This window comes from Ambystoma mexicanum, chromosome 10 (genome assembly GCF_040938575.1).
Source record: "Ambystoma mexicanum isolate Mex_15411 chromosome 10, UKY_AmexF1_1, whole genome shotgun sequence".
Classification (NCBI taxonomy): Eukaryota; Metazoa; Chordata; class Amphibia; order Caudata; family Ambystomatidae; genus Ambystoma; species Ambystoma mexicanum.
Genome location: NC_090932.1, coordinates 1700200898 through 1700222295, shown reverse-complemented (window position 1 = coordinate 1700222295; position 21398 = coordinate 1700200898). Strand labels below are relative to the sequence as shown.

The window sequence follows — 21398 nt, the reverse complement described above, 5'->3', positions numbered from 1 at the left end:
CACGAAATGCGAGGTCACGGAACTGGTTTTCACGCTCGGCAAGAGGACCTCTATTCTTGTCGGGCGAGGTCGTTTCCCTGCTCAGAGTTTGTAACTTTGGTAACTGCAGCTCCTACTGCCTTCTTGGCAGGTTTCACCGGACAGTCTCGAAGAAAGTGCCCTGAGTTTCCGCAATAGAGGCATAATTGCAACTGTTTTCTCCTTTCCCGCTCCCTTTGTGTTAGAGGACCTTTCAGACCCCCTATTTGCATGGGTTCCCCGGGGTCTACTCCTTTGGAAGGAGTTGGCGGTTTGGAAAATACTCGAGCATCAAACTTGGAACGATCGGCCTTCCTGTTCTGCAGTCTGTGATCTATTTGAACGACTAAGTCTATATAGTCCGAACAATCTTGTGGGGGATTCACTACTTGGGCTAACACATCTTTGAGCTCTCCACGTAGACCTCTATAAAACAGCGTAATCCTTTTGTCCTCAGGCCATTGAGTTTCCACTATCAGTCTGTTGAAAGACGCAATATAAGCCAAAAGGTCTTGATTACCTTGTCGCAACGAAAGAAGCTCATTGTCCAAGGCCTGCCCCTGTGAATGTCTTGCGAACAGTTTTTCCATACTGAGCTGAAAAGCTTGAAAATCATGGAGGACCGGATCATCTTGGTTTACTAGAGGGATCGACCAGTCTGCCGCATTGCCACTAAGGTACGAAAGCACGAAAGCTACTTTAGCTTGATCAGTTGGAAAGGCTGCTGGCCGGCATAAGAAATGCAACCGGCACTGATTGATAAATACTGCAAACCTCTTTGGGTCACCAGAAAATCGTTCGGGCGGAGCCAGAGGTACATTCCCAGGTAGGTTGATCTGCACTGGATTCATAGAGGATGTAGAAGGAAGATTACCCCCAGATGCGGGTAACGGGGTCTGTCCGGCTTGTGACTGTAGCAATTGTCTAGCGAGATCATCTGTTCGCTCCTTGGAAACAATCAGTTCCCTTCTTAGAGCGTTCGTTTCCTGACGGGCTGCATGCACTTCTGCCCTTAGTTCCCCAAGTAACTGGGCTAGCTGGTCTGTATCCGAGGTTTCCATAGCGCCTGGACGGGAGTTTTGTGGTAGGCTTTGCGTTCTGTAACGCTCACCTGATTCCCGTAGAGGCGCCGGTCTTGACTGGGCGTATACCGTATCTGCAAAGGTGATGTGTAACACACGGCTGGCTCTTTGGGCTGGACCTCTGTGCACTGTATGTCTGACTTGAAGGGTAAGATGTCTGCAGATAGAAAATATGGGATTAAGGAACTGGGTTATTGAATGTCTCTCTCTTCTTCCCTTTCTCTTCTCCTGTAGAAACCCAAAGGTTAACGCTCTCACCTTAGGTAAGGGAACGCCGTGCTCTCCATCTGCCTCGGGGCAGGGTGCTGTAACCAGTTTCTTCACTGGATAAGGGGAGCAGGCCTCTTGACTTCAGAGGACTGCTGTCCGTCGTTTACTGCACGAACGGTAAGTTTCGAGTAATTCTAATGTCTTTAAAGTCTTGTTTTGCAGGGTTCCGGCGATGGCGGATGACGGGCTGAAGTGAGTTGAAGATGGAGCCCGTGTGATGAATAGAAGCGCCTGGAAGCACGTAAGTAAGCGCTTGTTGCCTGCTTCACGATGCGCTCTAACTGTCTTTTTATTTTGCAGGTACAAGTTCGGAGCGGCTGCAGGGTGCCGGAATACCCACTGGGTTAGATGTGGAAAGGAGTAATGGCACGTGAGTATTAAAGTTCCCCAATGTCTTTAAACGCACCTTGTTTTGTCTTTCAGATGCGTGATGCAGCGCCGAAGGCCTCCGGAGCGTGCGAAGAGTTGGTAAGCTTTTGTCTTTCAGATGCCGGAATGCAGTGTGAAGACCTCCGGAGCGCACGAAGAGTAGGTAAGCCTTTGTCTTTCAGATGCCGGAATGCAGCGCGAGGCGTTGGTGACAGCCGATGGACCAGGTAAGTGAAGAGCTGTCACTGAAGACCGTAATGCTAACCTGTTCTTTCTTGTCTTTATAGGTGTTGCTGAAGACTGGATTCAGGATGGTAAGCCTTTTTCCTTAGGCCCAGGATCAGATGCAGAAGACACGATGAGCGTTCTGCTGCAGAGGATGCAGAATAACGCAAAGCAAGATTCATCCATCGGGTGTGGTTTAAATAGCCTCCTGTAGTGCTTAGGTGTCTCCTTCCACAGCCACGCCTAGGTAAGAAAAGAGTTCCTGCTTTCCAGAAGAGTTCCAGTGTTCTGAATCTAGGGAGTGGCTCCTGCCCCGCCCAACAGGAAAAGTAGTTCCAAACAGAAGAGGATCAGAGACTCAACTGGCAGGCAAGTAAGCTGCATGGTCTGCTGCAGGTAAGTCCACCCAAGCATTATGAGCCCGGCGCTTCCAGCGCTGGGACTGGGCATATTTATGAGCCTGGTGCCACTGGCGCCAGGACTGGGTCCAAAAGGTCCCAATTGGGACTGGTTGGCACTCGGAACCTGGGTTATGGATCTGCTTCCAAGGGAGTTGGGAAAACCCTGACCTTTTGGAAGCAGAGATCATGACAGTTTGTTACCTATTTAAATCGTAATCAGTCTGTCACTACTACTTCTCGAGTGACTCCTTATGATCGGTGTAACCAGCTATTACACCGATTGACATTTTACACCATCTTTAGGGATATTTATTTTTACTCTCTTACACAGCACTTTGGGCTGGAACATAATTCATATAGTTCTGAAAGCTTTGCTGGTCCATTCACTTTTGTTTGTGACCGCAATCAGGTGAATATTTTCTTCATTAGGTCATTTGACCCTGATAACTCGCCCATTGATAGAGCATATCAGATAAATGCTGAACTCATTGAATTCATTTGGTATGAGATCAGTAATTTTCGCTTTCTTGTTTAGGTGTCAGGCCAAGACAGTTGTACAGTGCTTTGCGACAATCCAGTACCATTCAGCTCCGAAGACTCCAGACCTTTATCCCTGATGAATTTCCACATAAATGATTTAATAATGAAGATGGAAAGAAACACGTTGGTCTTTTGATTGATCTTTTGATTCCTGTCCTGATTAATTATCAATTAATGAGACAATTTAAGTTTTCTAGTTTTGGGAAACTTTATATTTAGCAGTACAGTGTTTGTTACTGGCTAGATTTTGTGAATGGTGCTATAACTTTTGTGTAAAAACTCCCATGTTTATGCATTTTTTTTATTTTTTGATTACTATTTTATTTAAGGTGTGTATGAGTGCAGTATGGTTTGAATAGTTGGTGATTTGAGTGGATCTGGGTTTGTTGCATACTATATATGGTGAATGCTACTAGCAATCATTATGTTAATATGAATTATTAGCTTTTTCTTTTTCCTACTGTTTCTATTTTTGATACATTATGATATTTTATAACCCTTAGGGTATATTTTAATAAATTAATACATTTATTTTCCAATATGTCATGGATGTGAATTGAATTCTTTCACCTCCCATTGAGTGATGTGTCCACTTAGTTGCGTGGAGAAAAGGTTTTGTTAAGCGATTTAAGCAATTTCTTGGTCTTCAATCAGTCTCTTTATTAACTTCATTTCTCTGGCTTTAATGGATATAGTTTTTACTTGGTGTGGTTGCCGAAATACCCCAGGGTCCCTGCTATGCCTGGGTTTGGCATGGTGATCTTGGTCCTGTTCCCTCTTACGCAAACTGCCCTCGCAGTTACTCTGGACTGCTCATGTGTCGTTCTGGTCTTTCTCTCGGTTTCGCCTCTGCATGCCTGCTACCATCCAGGTCCCGGTAGGTCATACGCTGCCTTCTTCGGTTGCCGAAGGCCCAGGAGTCTTCCACTTACTCCTGGCGTTTCTGCGTAGCATCCAGTCCTCGCAGAGTTTCTCTGATGCCTCTCTGGCGAGCTGCTCAGCTCCGCCACACTGGTTCCTGTTTCCAAGCTCCACAAGCCTTGCATAGAGGTGCAACAACTTCTCCCAAACAGCAGCCTCCAAGGGTTTGCCTTCGATCTTTAAATGCTCGCACACAGGTGCATTCCGAAAATCACTAGAACGTTCATTGCGCTTGAGGCTTGCTCTGCTAGGCATTGTCCTTTCCTTCTTCCTCAAACCATTACTTGGGTGATTGTGGGAAAAGGAGTCCATTTATGTCGATTGATCCAGGTTACTTGCAAAATCACTTTCAACCCTTCTGAATGAGCCAGCTCTATATGGTGGATAGTTAGAACTGGAAAAGGTAGCTTTGGGGTTTTTACATTTTAGACCAGGGATCAAGTGTGGGCTATAGGGTTTTAGGGAAAGGTTTCTCTATTTTCCATAAAATGGGGTGTAGATGTATTAGGGTATTGGGTATCAAGGGATTTTCTTCATGGGCAGATGAGGGATACCAAAGTAAATTCCATTGCTTCTAATGAATCCCAGGAGAATCAGAAAGAGATTCTACTAAAAGTATAAATACACAACAGGAATAGAGATTAGAAACACCAGAAAGTGCACACACGATGGGTAAAGTCCCAGCTGGCTACACCATGGAGAAAGGAGCAGAAAGCTGGATGAAGGAATTTCCCAGCGACAGCAAAACAGTTTTAAAAGAGCTGATCAAGTATAACAAAATGTTATATGTTTCATACAAGGAACACATTGCAAAGGAGAGAGCGATGTCTATCAGGGAATTCGGCCCTCGTCCCCAATGGGGATCAGCCCCCTTTGAGACTAGGGAGGTGAGCATGGTAAGCAAAAAACTCCCTATTGGAAAGGGCAAGCAGATTCTCACTGGGGTTAACCGCTTGGGGTACGAGGCATTACCAAACAAAGATAAAAGTCTACCTCCCCGTTATACTGACTCCCAAACATTCATAGCCTACATGGAGGCTGAACAATGTTAAGAAGCACAGGGCCCTTTTGTTTGGTTTCTGCCTCCCCCAGGTACTGCTGCTGAGAACCAATGGGATCTCTTTTCTCATTTAAGGGAGGAACTGGAAAGACTGGGCACTAGTGAGAGAGGTGCGAGGAGTCAGAAAATGAAAGGCAGACACAAAGTTACATTGTTTTTGGTTAAAGGCTTTTATTGACATGAAACAGGTTGGGAAAATGCCTCTCTGACCCCACTCTAAGAGGTATATCCCTGCCTAAAACCAGAAACGATGGTTCTGTCCATATCGGGATGTCAAAAACAAAACTGTTCATGTGTCAAAACGGTCTATCCTGACCCTCATACTAAAAACTAAATTAGAAGGTGAAAAGGGAAATGTTTTTACCCTGATGATTGCAAAAAAAGGAAATAAAATGAAAAATAGAACTCCTCCAACATAAATGTTCTACAAGGTAAAAGAACATTGTGGTTCCAGAGGGGTATTCCCTCCCTTTTGATTTTTCCTCAATTCAAATACACAAGTATTCCAAGGTGAAAACAAAGATCTTCGTTCCAGGGGAATTCCCTACTCCTGGATTTTGTCTCAGGTTAATTAATCCTTTCAACATAAAATGTAACCAAGAGTAGCAAGCTTTGGTTCCAGAGTGTGATTGCCTTCCCCTGGATGCTTCCTTAACGCAAATGATTCTTGGTCTAACAGTTCTTTGTGTCTTTCTTGGGCCATAACAATCCTGTTAGTTACCAGGCTACTTAGCCTTGTAGTTCCTTTTTTCAAAAGTTCTTTCTTTTGTTCAACAAACAGTCCTTTCTTAAGACTTCCTGTAGATTTGCAACTGCCTAGTATACTCCCCTACCAGGCCTTCGTATGCACTTGTAGCTGCCTGGTTTATCCGCCTGCAGCACTTCTTATATTCATAGGTAAGAGTTCCTCTTTTACTTCCAGAACTGCATACCTTCTTTGGTTTTGTATACTGGGTGTTTCAAGATTCACCCCGTGTTTCCCCCATATCTGCATTCCATACACTAATATGGCTGGGGTTTGTATTTGCAAAATACCTTCTTGGTTTGCAAACCATCTCTTTAATGTCTCTGTGGCTTGAAAGTTTACGAATTGTGTTTGGCGCGGTCACCAAAATGCCCCGGGGTCCCCACTTTGCTTGGGTTGACTCACCGACTCGGTGTGGTGTCTTCAGTTCCGTTTCCACTCACACGGCAAAGCTCTGCCTCCTGTTTCCCACTGTGGATTGCTTCCATGTCGTTCAAATTCACCCTTGCGGCTCCGCTTCAGCACACCTGCCTTCGTTCTGGTCTGCGGTAGGTGAACCATTGCTTTCTCCCATTGCCAAATGCCCAGGAAGCTTCGGTCGGTTCATGGCATGTCTGCGGCACATCCTGCTCGCACAATATTCCTCCGTCTCCTTGCTGGCGAGCACCTTGGCTCAGCCACACCAGTCTGTGCTTCCAGGGCGCACACGCCTCGCAAAGAGGTGCGATGACTTCTCCCAAATAGCAGCTTCCTATAGTTTGTTTTCAATCTTTAAATGTCCCGCACACAGATGCATTCTGAAAACAACTAGCATGCTCATTAAGCTTGAGGTTCCTTCTGCTCTGTATTGTTCCCTTCTTCCTCCTTGGCCCAGTACTTTGGTGTTTGTGGGAAAAGGAGTCCACTGATGTAAACTGATGCAGATTACTTGGGAAATCACTTTCAACAGTTCTTTTTAGACAAGGGATATAAATGTGGCTTAAAAGGTTTTGGGAAAAAGTTTCTCTATTTTCGGTAAAGGGAGGGTATAGATGTATGGCAATAGGCCATTATGGTATTGGGTATCAAGGGGTTTTCTCCATGGGCAAATGGGGGGATACCATGTCTCATCCAATGAAACCATGACATCTCCCTGGAGGCCGTCTCTTCCCTGTGGATCCTCCCTCATATAGCCGCCCCCCCCCGGTCAGGCTGGCCACAGGGGAGGAGGTTACCGCCAGGAAATCCATGACGACTCCATTGGATTAAATCACAGAGGGGTGCGAGTAAGTCAGCTGGAAAAGGCCAGCAGTCTGAGCTGGTGAGCAAAGGAGGAACTGCCTCCCTTGCCAGAGCCTGTAGGTGGCACAAGCATGGTGGGTGGAGGACTTGTGGAATGCCACAGAGGCCAGGAAGCAACCGGTGAGCAAGGGACTGTATCCCTGTCAAGGAAGCCAGACGCGCCCAAGCAGCATACTAGCATTAAACAACCCTGACATCAAGGTACTGACCTTCAACAACAGGAGGAGCCGAGGAAGACAGACTATGAGACAGCTAGGTCTGCAGTTTTCAGAGCCTAAAGACGCCACCTCTCCTAAGACATACAGCTGCAAGCACACAGGTACACAGTAGCAGAGAACAAGCGGGTGGAGGACGGAGAGGCACAGAAGACAGTTTTGAAAGGCTGGAACTGAGAATATCCTGAGAGATGGCGAAACGAACTAAGAAAGCCTTGAAGGGCTGGAATGGAAAATATCCCAATGAGGAGATAGAAACCTCCAAGACCAAAGAATTGACAAAACCTGGTCCAAGCTATACATGCAGGTCCAGAGTCCAAGGCGTCAGACTGAGATGAGAAAGCAGGAACCATCAGAGACTGACAAAGCACGTACCACGGAACACACAGGTGTCAGGTATGATCTATGATACGATATATGATATGGTATTTATAACGTGACAATACACAAGTGTTTCAAGGCGTGACGAGGCAGGGGAGGGGGAACAAAGAGGACAGACAATGATCCTACTAGGCCAGGTATCATTCAGAACGCGCAAGTGCGTGGGAAGGGGGGGGGGGGAGAGACAGTGTATTACAAGGTAATAGATAATAACAATAAGTAAAAGTAACAGCCAGAAGTGGCAAGTGCAGGGGTAAGTGCAGGCATCTGGTATCAAGTGCTGGTAGGGGGACTCTAGGGATACAGAAACAGTCCCCAAGTGCGGGGGTTGCCAGGCAAGAAGTGCAGGTGCGTGAGACTGGTGGTGGAGAGACCTGGGCTCGAGATCAGAGAGTGTCAAGGTAACCAGTGCAGTTCCGCTTACAGCCAGGAGGTCAGCAGGGGAGAGGAGGAGAAAAAGCAGAGGCAAAGAGAAAGGTTTTGAGGTGCTTCCGGAACCAGAGATGGTTCTCCTCAAGTTTAAGGTAGGCAGGGAGGCTGTTCCAGAGGGAGGCCCCAGCCAAAGAAAGAGCTACCATAAACTCTTTGCTTGGAGAAGCGACTGACCCTGAGGGAGTTGGAGGCAGATGAGCAGAGAGCTCGAGAAGGAAGATATTTAGGAAGAGAGAGTTGAAGGTATTGAGGCCTCGTGCCTCAGAAGGCCTTGCGGACAATGTATAGGATTTTGAACTTAATACTTGCAGCCACTGGCAGTCAGTGCAGAGATTTCAGTCCTGGGGAGATACAATCCCTGGGCTTGAGGCCAAGGACAAGTCTCGCAGTCCTGTTCTGGATGAGTTGCAAAGGGCGGAGAGTAGAGGCAGGCAGATTTAGGAAGAGGCTGTTGCAATAGTCCAGCCTAGAGAGAACCAGAGTACTGGAAACAGTCAGCTTCTGGGGGAAGGAGAGGAAAGGAAGAATAACTCTGAGGAGGTGCAGCTGGTAGTGTGACTTCTTAGATACGTCAGAGATGTGAGGAGAGAAGGAGAGTGTGGAGTCGAAGAGGACGCCAAGGTTTTTAGCCTTGCAGGTGGGAGCAGGAAGAGAGCCAAGAGAGGCCGGCCAGAGAGCTACAGGAAAGGAGGGAGCGGGTGTGTCTATGAGGAGAATCTCAGTCTTACTGGCATTAAGGCGGAGGTCGTTGGCAGCACACCACTCCTGGATAGCAGACAGACAGTCAGAGAAGAGAGAGGGAGGGAAGCAGGGAGGGAGGGAGGGAGGGGAGAAGAGGTGGCCGAAGGTAGCCTGAAAATGAGCTGGGTGTCATCTGCATAGCACTGGAAGTTGGGGCAGAGAGCAGAAATGCGGTGGGCAAGGAGTGCCAGGTATTGGTTGAACAGCCAGGGAGAGAGGTTAGACCCCTGGGGGACACCACAGGTACAGAAAAAGATAGCGGAGAGGAAGGACCCATGTTGATCCTGGGAGGGTCTGTCAGGGAGGAAAGAAGTCAGCAACGCCAGGGCCTGAACAGTGAGACCCAGGTTATCACAGCGACGGTTGAGCAGGATGGCATGGTTGGCATTGTCAAAGGCAGATGAAAGATCAAGCAGGATGAGGACGCAAGGGGTGTTAGAGTCAAGGTTGGATAGCAGGTTTTCACGGATGTTCAGGAGAGCAGTTTCTGTGCTTCTGGCAGCTCTGAAGCCAGACTGATGGTCATGAAGACAACCAACAGATTCAGTGTGGAGATTAACCTGGGAGATGGCCAGTTTCTCCAGGAGCTTGCCCAGGAAGGGAGTGATGGGAGATTGGGTGATAGTTAGCCGGGCAGGAAGGGTCCGCCGAGGGTTTCTTAAGAAGAGGGTGCACAAGGGAGTGCTTCACAGGGGATGGGAAGACTCCAGTGGTGAACGAGTGGTTGCAGAAGTCAGCCAGGGCAGGAGCCAGGGAGTTGATGTGGTCCTTGGTGGTTTTGGAGGAACAGGGGTGAACCTGTTTTGACGAGACTTTCATAGATTAGACTTGTCTCGAAACCTCATCTGCGGGGAAGAGGGGGATAGCAAAGAAGGAAGGAGGAGAGGCAGCAGAGTTCAAAGCAAAAGTACTAAAAAAAGCAATTCAGGAGAAGCGTAGGGTAGGTCACGTACTAGAAGCAGTCAAAGAAGTAAGAGCAACCTGAAGACTACCCTGCGTTGTTCAGTAGGAACCTTTGGCTCTTCAAAGCATAAAAGACTATGTTCAGAGTAAGTATCTGGTCCCAGAAGGATGGTGCATGCATCTAGCTGACTGGCGTGCATCATGCGAAAAGTAGTCCAATCCTGTATAATCCATGGAAAATATCATATGCTCCATATAGGGTGTGTCCAATTCCTATAGACTCAATGAGGTTGGGGGGACGTTTCAAGACAGAGTGTGATGTGATGAGGGGCGGTATCTATGACGAATTGAGGTAATTTGTCCCTTACCCCCATGAGGGAATCCCTTACTATTAGGCTAAGGACGTGAAGCAGCTCTGCAATACGCTTCCTAGGGGTAGAAGTCAATGCTAAAATTCACCAGGCGGAGGTCTCCGTCAAAAATAAACGCACTCTTAAGTGAGTTTAACAATAATTTATTGCAATAAAACAAAGCTTCCACGGAAGGACCGACACGTAGCATCATCAGAGGGATGCTGCTAGTGTGTGCTGCCAGTGTTGCGGTGAGCATGCTTTTTTATAGGGAAACGATTACATTGAGTCTTATGCCTGGCTCAGAACCAGACATTTTCCAAACATGCAAATTCCTGTCGGAACACTTTTGGCTGTATTCCCAGACATTGCGGCGAGATTGTACAAAGGCCGGGTATCGCAAATGGTCATCACTCATATAACTTATCTAAGCAAGTCATAATACGCTTCAAAATGCAGATACAACCTTTGACATGTATGGTCGTACACAAGCTAATTCATTACACTTGACACAGGGAGAAATTTTGCAAGCTACACATATCCTGTTGCTGTAGTGATAATGACGTCCATTTATGGGCTGTTGAACAAAAGCAGGACATTTCTTTTTACAGAGTGACGCACAAGCACCTGGAACAATCCCTTTCACACACATTCCAGAGAATAACAAAAGTCAGTACAGATGGATTTGTGCTTATGTTCCCAGGAAAGAGCGCGGATGTCAGACAATCATTATTTATAAAAGAGACTCTAGGGTCGGCGAACACATGCTGACCTGCAAAGCTGCACACTGTGGGAGAGAAGTGTAAAAAGGGCTAACAAATGCTGTTTATGTAGCTTCACGGGAAAGGAGAGCCGGGGACATTACTGAATCTATGAGTAATATGTGCTCGAGGCGAAAACCCTGGGCCTCGTGTACGGACACAAAAGCAGTTGGTTTAACATGGACATAATGCTATAACATGGACAATGTTTTAAGTCTTGCTGAGGCAAAGAAAACATGGCAATTACATTATTTTGGTATTTACAAACGACCCTTTTGCGTCAGCAAGACTATCAATAATACACCTGGTTTGGTTTGTATTTAATTATTCTTTCACTTTCATTATCTGATACGTCAATCGTGTGTAACCCCTCGATCGCCTCTTCCAATTTTATCATCTCATTAGTGACCATGGCATTTGTGGACTTGGGTGTGAGTGTGCCCATCATTTTTCTGCAGCAGTCTCCTATGACGGATGAGCACAAGGGAAAGCACTGGATGCAACAGCAGTAAGCAGCTGTTAATCCTCCCACGACGAGAAGAGGGGTGAGAAGCTTCCATCCCCAGCTTCATAATAAATCCCAGAACCAGGATGTCCCATCCCCGGGCCCAAATTCAGAATGGATTTGAGCTGCCATTTTATGCATTTCATCGATCCCTTTAAAGATATCGGTGCTATAATCAGGTCTAAAGTGCAGCAGAAAGTGCCAATTATTTTACAAGCCCCTCCTACCTCTGCAAGCATTGTGTCTAATACCAGTCGATTTTGTAATGCGACCATCCGGACTGCCTGTACTTCTTTAGTAAGGTTAGCCAGTATGTCGCCTGTCACATTTAATTCCTTCTCCACTAACCTAGCCAGGTTCCTAATGCTCCTGGAATTCATAACTATTCCCATTGGCATCACTATGCCTTTTAGAAAATCAAAGAATTCATCCCAAGTAGTGTCTTCCTTAGTGATAACACCTCTTTTCCTTCGCCCATAATTCCCCATACTCAATCTTGTTCTCCTAGTTTCTTTCCTTAAATTAGCAGTTTCTGATGGCTTGTAATGTAGTCCTAACATTATATAGCCAACAGTACATCTGCCTTTCCAATAGCTGGGCAACCAGAGGTAAGCGTTTTCCCCACAAATAAACATGGCCCCTTCTGGAGGAAGGAGGGGTGCTGACAAACTGTTTAAATCCACTGTAATCAGACAGGTGTGTTGGCCCATAAAGACACCCTTATGAGGCGGTTGGGTTCGTTGGTAACAAAAGGGTGCTTGTCGAATTATATTCTGCACGGGTATCAGGGAGGGTAGTTTTTCTTCCCTCCCATCTCCGGTATAAAGAAGGACCGGATCTATGAACCTTGTATCTGGCGGACAGGGAGCGGATCTATTTAGATACCGGGTTGCGTTTGACGTCAGGGGAATGTGGGCCGATGAAACTAACTGTGTACGACCTCCAGTCCTCCCTTTTCCCACTATCGTAAGTTGTCGAGTTGAGCATGTCGAGTATTTGTTCTCTATTCTCATCAGTTACCGAGCACAGTAGTTCTTTATGTGCGTCATATTTACAGTCGATTTCTGCTAATTTCCTTTTTGTATTCTCACCAAAATGGTTGTCTGTTATAGTATAAGTGGAGGTATCATTCCTAGAGGCACTCAAGAGAAAATTCCGCAGGGGTATGCAAGTGTCATTTGTGGCAGGAGTTGCGTACCATTCAGGTCCGCTTTCATGGCTATGGGGAACATACGTGCAGATGTAACAATTGGTATTATTTAGAATCTGATTCGTATCATTCATCCATGTCAGGATGCTATTCCTGGGGTGTTTGTTCCGATACTCCTGATCTACATGGGGAATAGTTACTGGTTCTAGTGTAGGGGGCTGCGATGTGGTGGGTAGCAGGTTACGGGCAGCATAAATATCATGATGCTCAAGGTACCAGAGGAATATGGCGAACCCTATTGTTATAAAAATACAGACAAGGGATAAGATGAGCTTTTCCTTTGGGGTGCATGCATATCTATTTACTCGAGGACGCCTCTGTCCCGCATCCCCATTATCCATTTTAACAACCTACTTTGTTCCCAAGGGTTGCACAGTATAACCCGTCCTGCTGTCACCACTTCTGGCTCCTACCTTGACTCGTCTCGTTGAGGCTACTTCCTAGCCTTGGGGGGGGTGCTGAGGCCATTTCATCTGTGTCTCGGTGGGGCTACTTCATACCCAGGAGGGGTTGCTGAGGCCACTTCATCTGTATTTTCAATTGTCCTTGCTTGTTCTGACATAGGCAATCAATGTTGCTTCCTGGGGCGCAAGTTATACCTTGGAGTGTCCTCCGTTAGTTCGGCGCAAAATGATCTGTGTCCTTGGTCGGGGGGTGGAATATCTGAGGTGGTGCCTTCTTGAGATGATTGGCGTGTATCCACGTCTTGTAACCCGCTACCTTGACAGCGGTTTGTGTTGCTAAGAGGACCAAGAATGGCCCCTTAAAGCGGGCTTGCGGGCAATTTGTGCAATCAAAGCTCTTTACCAGGACATAGTCCCCTGGTTTGATGGCATGGCCCTCTCCTTCTAGGCTGGCGGAGCTGCTTCTTTCACCGGTTGATGGATAATAGATAGTTTATGTGTGAGTTCAGCACAGTAATCCCTCAACAATGGCTGTTCAATGTTACCAATAACCCTTGGTTTAGGGACAGACTAGGCACTTGGGGGGCGGCCCATCACGATCTCAAAGGGGGACAATTTGTGTGTCCCCTTTGGAGTGGTCCGCATACTCAACAACGCCAAAGGAAGGGCATCTGGCCACTTCAGGTTTGTGGAGGCACAGATTTTTGCCAATTTGTTTTTAACTACGGCATTCGATCGTTCAATAATCCCGGCACTCTTGGGATGATAAATGGAATGGAATCGCTGATCGATGCCTAAGGCAGTAAATACATGCTTCACAACTTGACCAGTAAAGTGTACTCCGTTGTCGGAATGCAGAAGGCTGGGCACCGTGTACTGGGGCACCCAGTATTTCAGGATACATTTAGCTGTGGAAATAGCAGTGTTGTCTCTTAGGGGGTAAGCATCCGTCCAACCAGAGAATCCACACCTCATTACAAGACAATATTTTAGTTTAGCAACTGGTTCCATTTGTATAAAGTCCATGTATACTACTTCAAATGGCTGCGTAGGGAGTCTGCTATGACCCGCTGGTACCTTCACAGATTTGCCCACATTGTGCTGGAGGCAGATGGCACACTGTGCTGCCCACCCACCTCCTGCAATACGATCCAATTTTCCTGTTTTCACACCTTGCTTAGAATATCCTCCATTGCATTTGCATTAACATGGGCATTCCCGTGCGCCATATCGACTACCATGGGTAAATAACTGTCAGGGAGCAACCACCTCATTTTGATTTTATCCAGCCACACCCCTTTAGAAGTTTGTCCATTGTTACTGTCCTTAGTCCATGCTTTAATTTCGCAATCTGCCGCTTCCCTTTGAATGTCCTGTACTATCTCCTCAGGGTCCTTTCCCAATTTACCCTCATCCCTCTTCCCAGCCACATTCCTTTGCAGCACGTTACACTCTGGAAGGGGCAGTTTACAGTGTTCCGCTGCATATTTAGCCACCTGGTCTGCAAAATCGTTTCCCTGCCCCACAAAATCTACCACCTTTTAATGGGCGGAGCATTTCACTATAGACACCTGAGCAGGTTCAGCCAATGCCATCAATAATTTGTTTATTTTGGTACCATGTGAGGTGAGAAACCCTCTTTCTTTCCATAGCAGGCAAAAATTAAAGGCCACACCATGCGCATAGGCTGAATCCGTATAGATGGTTATAGCTAAACCTTTGCTTAATTCTAGAGCCTTTGTCAATGCCCTTAATTCTGCAGCTTGCGCTGATAACTCGGGTATGCGTTCCATATGGACAATGTCACTTTCAGTTGTAATCGCGTACCCAGCCACTGTCTCCCCACTTTCCAGCTTGTAACACGAGCCAACACAAAATAGAACCCCATCACCTCCCTCTAGGGGAAGGTCACTGAGATCGACCCTATCTCGGGTCTGCTCATCAGTGCGTATAAGGTAATCATGCATGTCTTGATCTCCCTCACCACTCGGCAAGGGCAAAAGGGAAGCTGGGTTTAAAGTATTACATCTCATGATAGTTACATTTGGTGCAAACAATGTCAATTCATATTGTGTCAAGCGGGCTGCTGTAAGATGCTGGGTTTGAGTTGTATTGAGCAACACATCTACGGCATGGGGAACTCTCACAATTATAGCAGTCCCCAGTACTAAACCAGCACACTGAGAGCTACCGCTGCTGCGGCAACCGATCGCATGCAAGGGGGGGAAGTGCCGCAGCCACACTGTCCAATGTGCCAGAGAAATAAGCACAAGGCCTTTGCTTTCCGTTTTGTTCCTGAGTCAATACAGCTAGGGCGCAACCCTTTTGTTCATGTACGAAAAGAGTAAATGGCTTGTCATAATTGGGTGTCCCAACCTCGGGGGCACTACACCAGGCGCTTTTCAAAGCGTTGCAGGCCTCTCTCATTTCTTGCGTGCAAGTGAAGGGTATCTGATCCTGCTCTGTCTTCAGACATTGTAACAGGGGTTTTGCTAACAGGGAGAACTCAGGGACCCAATGGCGGCAATATGAAGTGATACCCAACAGTCGTCTCAATTCTTTAAAGGTACTGGGATAGGCCATTTCTTGGATTAATCGTACCCTTTCAGGTGACAGCGATCGACCCTCTGCAGTGAGGACATATCCCAAATAATCAACCTTAGGCATTAAATATTGCATTTTCTCAAGCGACACTCTGCGATTATGATATGCCAAATGTTGTAACACGATCAAGGTACCTTCTTTACAACTCAATTCAGTGTCTCCACAAATAAGAATATCATCCACACACTGGATGAGCATCACACCAGGGGGTAACAGAATTTCATCCAATTGTTGTTTTAGTGCTTGGCTAAAAATAGCTGGGCTCTCTGTGTAACCTTGGGGCGCTCGACAAAACCTATATTGCCGTTGTGCTAACACAAAGGAGAAAAGGTATCTGGATTCTTCAGCTATGGGTATGGAGAAAAAGGCATTTTTCAAATCCACGACGCTAAAATAAGTAGCCGTGGGGGGGACCATAGTAAGAATACTAGTCACACTGGGGACAACTGGATACCTGGGGTCCACAACCTTATTAATTCTCCTGAGATCAATAATAAATCTGTATGGGGTCACTCCATCTCCTTTCTTATGGACTGGAAGAACCGGGGAGTTACAGGGACTGTCATCACATTCGTCAACAACCCCAAGCTGCATCAGGTCCTGTACAATCCTAACCAATGCTGCTTCCCCTTCTGGAGATATTCTGTACTGTGGGGTTCGGGGTAGAGGGACACCATGTTTTACCTTGATCACAACAGGGGGAATGTTCAAAACCCCCACATCATTACTACTAGTAGCCCAAAGCTCTGCGGGCAATGCCTGTAATTCTGGCGACAAAGGTTCAGTCAGATAACCACCACCCACTTTGGATTTACATATGGTCATTCGCACACCTGTCGGAGATCAATGGTTGCATTTAGAGCTTTCAAAAGATCTAATCCAAGGAGATTCTCGGGACACCTGTTAGTAAGTAACCATTTGTTAGTCAATTTCACTCCACATATAGATGTTTCAACTTTCTGAGACACTGGAGTACATATGGGTTCCCCACCGAACCCTAGAGAAACCTTATTTTCACCCGATAGTGGAACTGAGGGGACGTCCTTGGCGTCAACCGAGCTGTTACCTGCCCCGGTGTCAACCAAGCATTTAACGGTGGGGTGCTGTCCTATTTGCAATTTAACATACGGTCCTTTCTGGTATATAGGAACAGACACCGCCTCCCCAGGTTCACTAGGGGTGTTTCAACTTATTGCTGCTGTGTTATCAAAGAACATCATTCCACTCAGTTCATCCTCCGCAAACCCATTGCCATTCACTTCAACCATTTGTCGCTGCGCCGCGCCATTTGAGAATACATTTTTTTCAGGGTTTACAAACCTTCACTGTCCTTGGGGTGCTCCCGTATAAGGTCCACCTCAGCCTCTTCCTCTCCCACCCGCCGGTTGACCACCTCGTGCCATCAATATAGGACACTCATTTTTCCAATGCCCCGTCTGTTTGCAAAATGAACACTGATCAATTTGTGGGGGTGTCCATTGTGGGGCATTACCTGCTGGGTTTCTTTCCTGGGGTTTCTGCTCCTTTTGTTTACTATAAGATGGTTGTACCAGTTGTTGCATTAGCAGAACAAGTTACTTTCTTACCTGGTAACGTTCTTTCGATGGGATGGTCTGACGGCGTATTCCATATCTATGACAGGTAATCACCACAGCTGTGCTGCTTCGGAAACTTTTTTCGGCGTCTGCGTCCTGCGTCGATGCGCCGTCGTCGAGGACCTCGTCCGACGTCATCCGATGTGATAAGTAGGACGCACGACGCCTGTAGCCTCAGTTGTAGTTTTTTCCCCCAGAACGTGTGACATTAGTCTACTGCCAGACACAAAGCCTTGTGGAACGTAAGCTGCAATCGCAAAAGAAATTCAGCAGCGGGGAAGGTAGGGAGGGACCGATCTGGAATACGTCGTCGGACCATCCCATCAAAAGAACGTTACCAGGTAAGAAAGTAACTTGTTCTTCCCTGGGGATTGGGTCCTCGGACGTATTCCATATCTATGACAGACTCCCAAAGCAGTACCAGAGCAAGGAGGAGGGAAAGAATTTAGAATCAAAATTTAGAATTGCCAATCAAATAGCAGAGCAAGGGACCGCCTTGCCAAAGGCCAGATCCTGTCCTCGGATGGAATCGAGGGAATAGTGACGTACAAATGTATGTACTGAAGCCCAGGTGGCTGCATCACAGATGTTGCGAATAGGAACACCCCTCTGCAGGGCAGTAGATGCAGCCATACCCCTGGTAGAATGGGCCCACAAGCCAGCCGGTGGGTCCTTACCCACCAAGCGGTAACACTCCGAGATGGCCAAAATAATCCAGCGAGACAAAGTCTGTTTCGTCACAGCTTGTCCCAAACGCTTTCCAGCGTAACCAATAAAGAGTTGATCGTCCACTCTGACCCGGGACATGCGTGAAACATAAAAGCTTAAAGCTCTCTTAGGATCAAGCCTATGGAGCCTCTCCTCTTCCTTACCAGGATGTGGAGGAGGATAGAACGCCGGAAGAACAATCTTCTGGCTCAAATGAAATTCCGAAACCACCTTCGGAAGAAAAGAAGGACGACCTCTAAGGACAACCCTGTCCTTGTGAAATACAGTGAAGGGTGGCTTAACTGAAAGTGCCTGTAACTCACTCACTCTGCGAGCGGAAGTAACCACAACTAAAAACACAGTTTTCAGAGTTAACAGCCTCAAAGGGCAAGAATGTAAAGGCTCAAACGGAGCACCCATAAGAAACTTAAGAACAAGGTTTAAATCCCAACTGGGCACCAGGAAAGGTGACGGAGGGAACACATTAGTGAGCCCTTTCAGAAACTGAAATTAAAGGGATTTTAAAGTAGGAACACTCTTCAGACGAGCACTTAAAGATGGACAGCGCCGCCAGGTAACCTTTAATGGTGCCCACTTGCAAGCCCCTGTGGGCCAAAGAAAGTAAAAAGGACAGAACCATGGGGATGTCACATGCAAAAGGATCCACATTCTGAACTCTGCACCAGTCGCAGAACTTACGCCAACGGTACAGAGACTTTGTTGCTGGCCATCGGGCCGAGAGCAACACCTCCATCACGTCTTCAGGGAGGTCCCAATCCTTATACCTCAACCTTTCAGAAGCCAAGCGTGAAGGTAGAGGGATCTGACCTCTGGATGGAGAACCTGACCCCCTCCCGTGAGAGCAGATCGTCTCGGTAGGGAAGACGACGTGGAGGACAGATGGACAAGTCGAGAAGGTCCGGGTACCACGTCCTCCGAGCCCACGCCGGAGCAATGAGGATCATCGGGGAACCGAACTTCCGTAACCTCTGCAGCACTTGTGGGATGACGGGGACTGGAGGAAACGCGTACAGCAGTGGGAATGACCACTCCACCACGAACGCGTCTCCTAAGGCTCCTTTTGGAGGAAATTCCCGCGAGCAGAACCTCTGCACTTCTGGTTGACACTGGAGGCGAAGAGATCCACTTGAGGGGTCCCCCAAAGGGCGAAGATCTCCAGGAGAATCTCCTGAGCCAACTCCCACTCGTGAGAGATCGTGCTCTGCCTGCTCAGAGCGTCCGCCGTCACGTTTTCGTCTCCGGCCAGATGAACTGCCGAGATCGAAACTTCCTGCTGGATGGCCCAGAACTCGAGCTGCATCGCCTCCCTGCACAGAGGAAGTGACCCTGCCCCCCCTTTTTGTTGAGGTAGTGCATGGCCACTGTGTTGTCTGTCAGGATCAGGACATTCTTTCCTTGCACAGTCGGCAGAAAAGCCTTCAGGGCTAGCCTGACGGCCCTCAGCTCCAACAGATCGATATGAGTCTGGACTCCGACGGAGACCAACGACCGCTGACTGTCAGCTTGTTGGCATGAGCTCCCCATCCCGTGAGGGATGCATCCGTCACGATCATCATCTCCGGCCAGGGAAGCCAAAATGGAGCCCCCTTCATCAAGTTGCCTTCGACGGCCCACCACACAAGGTCCTGGGCGACCGAGGGCGGCACCTGAACCGGGTCCGACATCCTGCCAGAGGACTGCGACCATTGCATCTTGAGTGCCCACTGCAAAGATCTCATCCGCAGGTGAGCCTCTGGCACCAGAAGAATGCAGGATGCCATGAGGCCGAGCAACCTCAAGAACTCGAACGCTGGGAGCGTCTGGGCATGCCGAAACTTGTGCATCATCTGCTGAATGTGAAGAGCCCTCACCTGGGGAGGAAAACACTGCCCCAGGTAAGTGTCGAGCACTGCTCCGATGTACTGGAGCCACTGTGTTGGCGTCAAATGGGACTTCTTTAAATTGAAGGAGAAGCCCAGCCTGTGAAGGGAGTGGCAGGTGACGGACAGATGATCCAGGACTTGCTCGGGAGAGCTCCCCCTGATCAACCAATCGTCCAGGTAGGGGTAGACGTGAATCCCCCCTTGCCTGAGATGCGCTGCCACCACCACCATTAGCTTGGTGAAAACCCTCGGGCGGAGGTCAATCAGAACGGCAGGACCCAAAACTGAAAGTGCGAGTCGCCAACCGCGAACCTCAGGTACTTCTTGTGCTTGGGATGGATCGGCACATGGAAGTAAGCATCCTTGAGGTCGAGAGACACCAACCAGTCCTGAAGCTGAAGGGCCTGGAGGACTTGAGAGAGAGTAACCATCTTGAACTTGTCCTTCCTGAGGAGTTTGTTCAAACCGCGCAAGTCCATGATGGGTCTCAATCCCCCGTCTTTCTTCGAAATCAAAAAATAAGAGGAATACCATCCCTTGTTCCTCTCCGCTACAGGTACCAGTTCTATGGTGCCTTTCTACAGCAGGGCTTGAATTTCCTGAGCAAGGAGCGGATCCGGACTCTTCAAAGAGAGGTTCCCTGGTGGATAGTCGTGAGGCCTCTGCCGAAAGGGAAGACAGTAGCCGTGGGTTATAATCTCCATAACCCACACATCTGAAGTAATGGCACCCCACTCTACAAGATGCTGCGCCAGCCTTCCCCCAACCGGCGAACCATGGGACATGGCCTCATGACTGAGTGGTAGCGGCTGCGGCGTTACCTGAAGGCAAAGAGGCAACTGCCCGAGCGGCCTTGGCACCACGGGTACCCGGTCGTCCACCTCTGGTACCCCTGCGTTGGCCTCTTTGACTGCTAGCTCCCCTCGCTTTACTGAAGGATGAGTAATAGCGAAAGGAACCACCCCTCCATTGCTGTCCCCTAGGACGAAAAGGCAGAGGTTGGCGAACTGCAGCGCCCAAGGACTTCGCTGCAGCTTTGGAGGTCTGCAACCTCTCAAGGCTCTCGTTAGCCTTGCTGCCAAAAAGGTGTTCACCGTCAAAGGGCAACGTTGAGGAGCCGGGACTGCACATCAGGAGCAAACCCCGACTTCTGCAACCACGCAAACCTGCATATCACGGTGCTCGCCGCCATGGACCTGCTGACGCATTCAGCCATGTCCAAACCCGACTGAACGGACTCACACATGGCATCCTTACCATCCTGGACCATAGCAAGGAAACCATCCCGTTCGTCCCCTTCGGGAACATGTTCAGCCGCTAACGCAACACAGTTCCACAGAGTGTGTGTGAAACGAGACAAAGCACAGATGGAGTTGGCCGCCTGAAGCGCCATAACACCCGAAGAAAACACTCTTCGCCCAGCCATCAAAACGTTTGTCATCCCTATCAGGAGGGATGGTAGGGTACGACGCCTGCTTTGCCGGGGCCGTGGCCGCCTGCACCACCAAACACTCCGGAGTGGGGTGCCTGGTCAAGTAGCAGGGGTCGCTACTGGCTGGATGGTATTTTCGCGACGAGGACCTGCCCACCGCCGGGAGACTCTCCGGAGCAGTCCAAGCTGCCGCCACCCTTCTCTGTAGAGCCATATGAAACGGCAGCACCGGATCAGTTGGGGGACCAACATCAAGGATGTCCGTGAGATCATCCTGCACAAACTCCCCTGGGGGAGCAGACCATCCCAAGTACTCGGAGACCCTAGCCATAAGGTGCCGATACGAGGAATCGGCATGAGAG

General features: G+C 48.2%; 1 protein-coding gene across 5 annotated transcripts in view; it reads right to left on the bottom strand.

Annotated features, from left to right (window-relative positions):
* Positions 1-21398, bottom strand: part of GLT1D1 (glycosyltransferase 1 domain containing 1) — a 924582-nt gene that overhangs the window by 462341 nt on the left and 440843 nt on the right. The window lies entirely within an intron of this gene.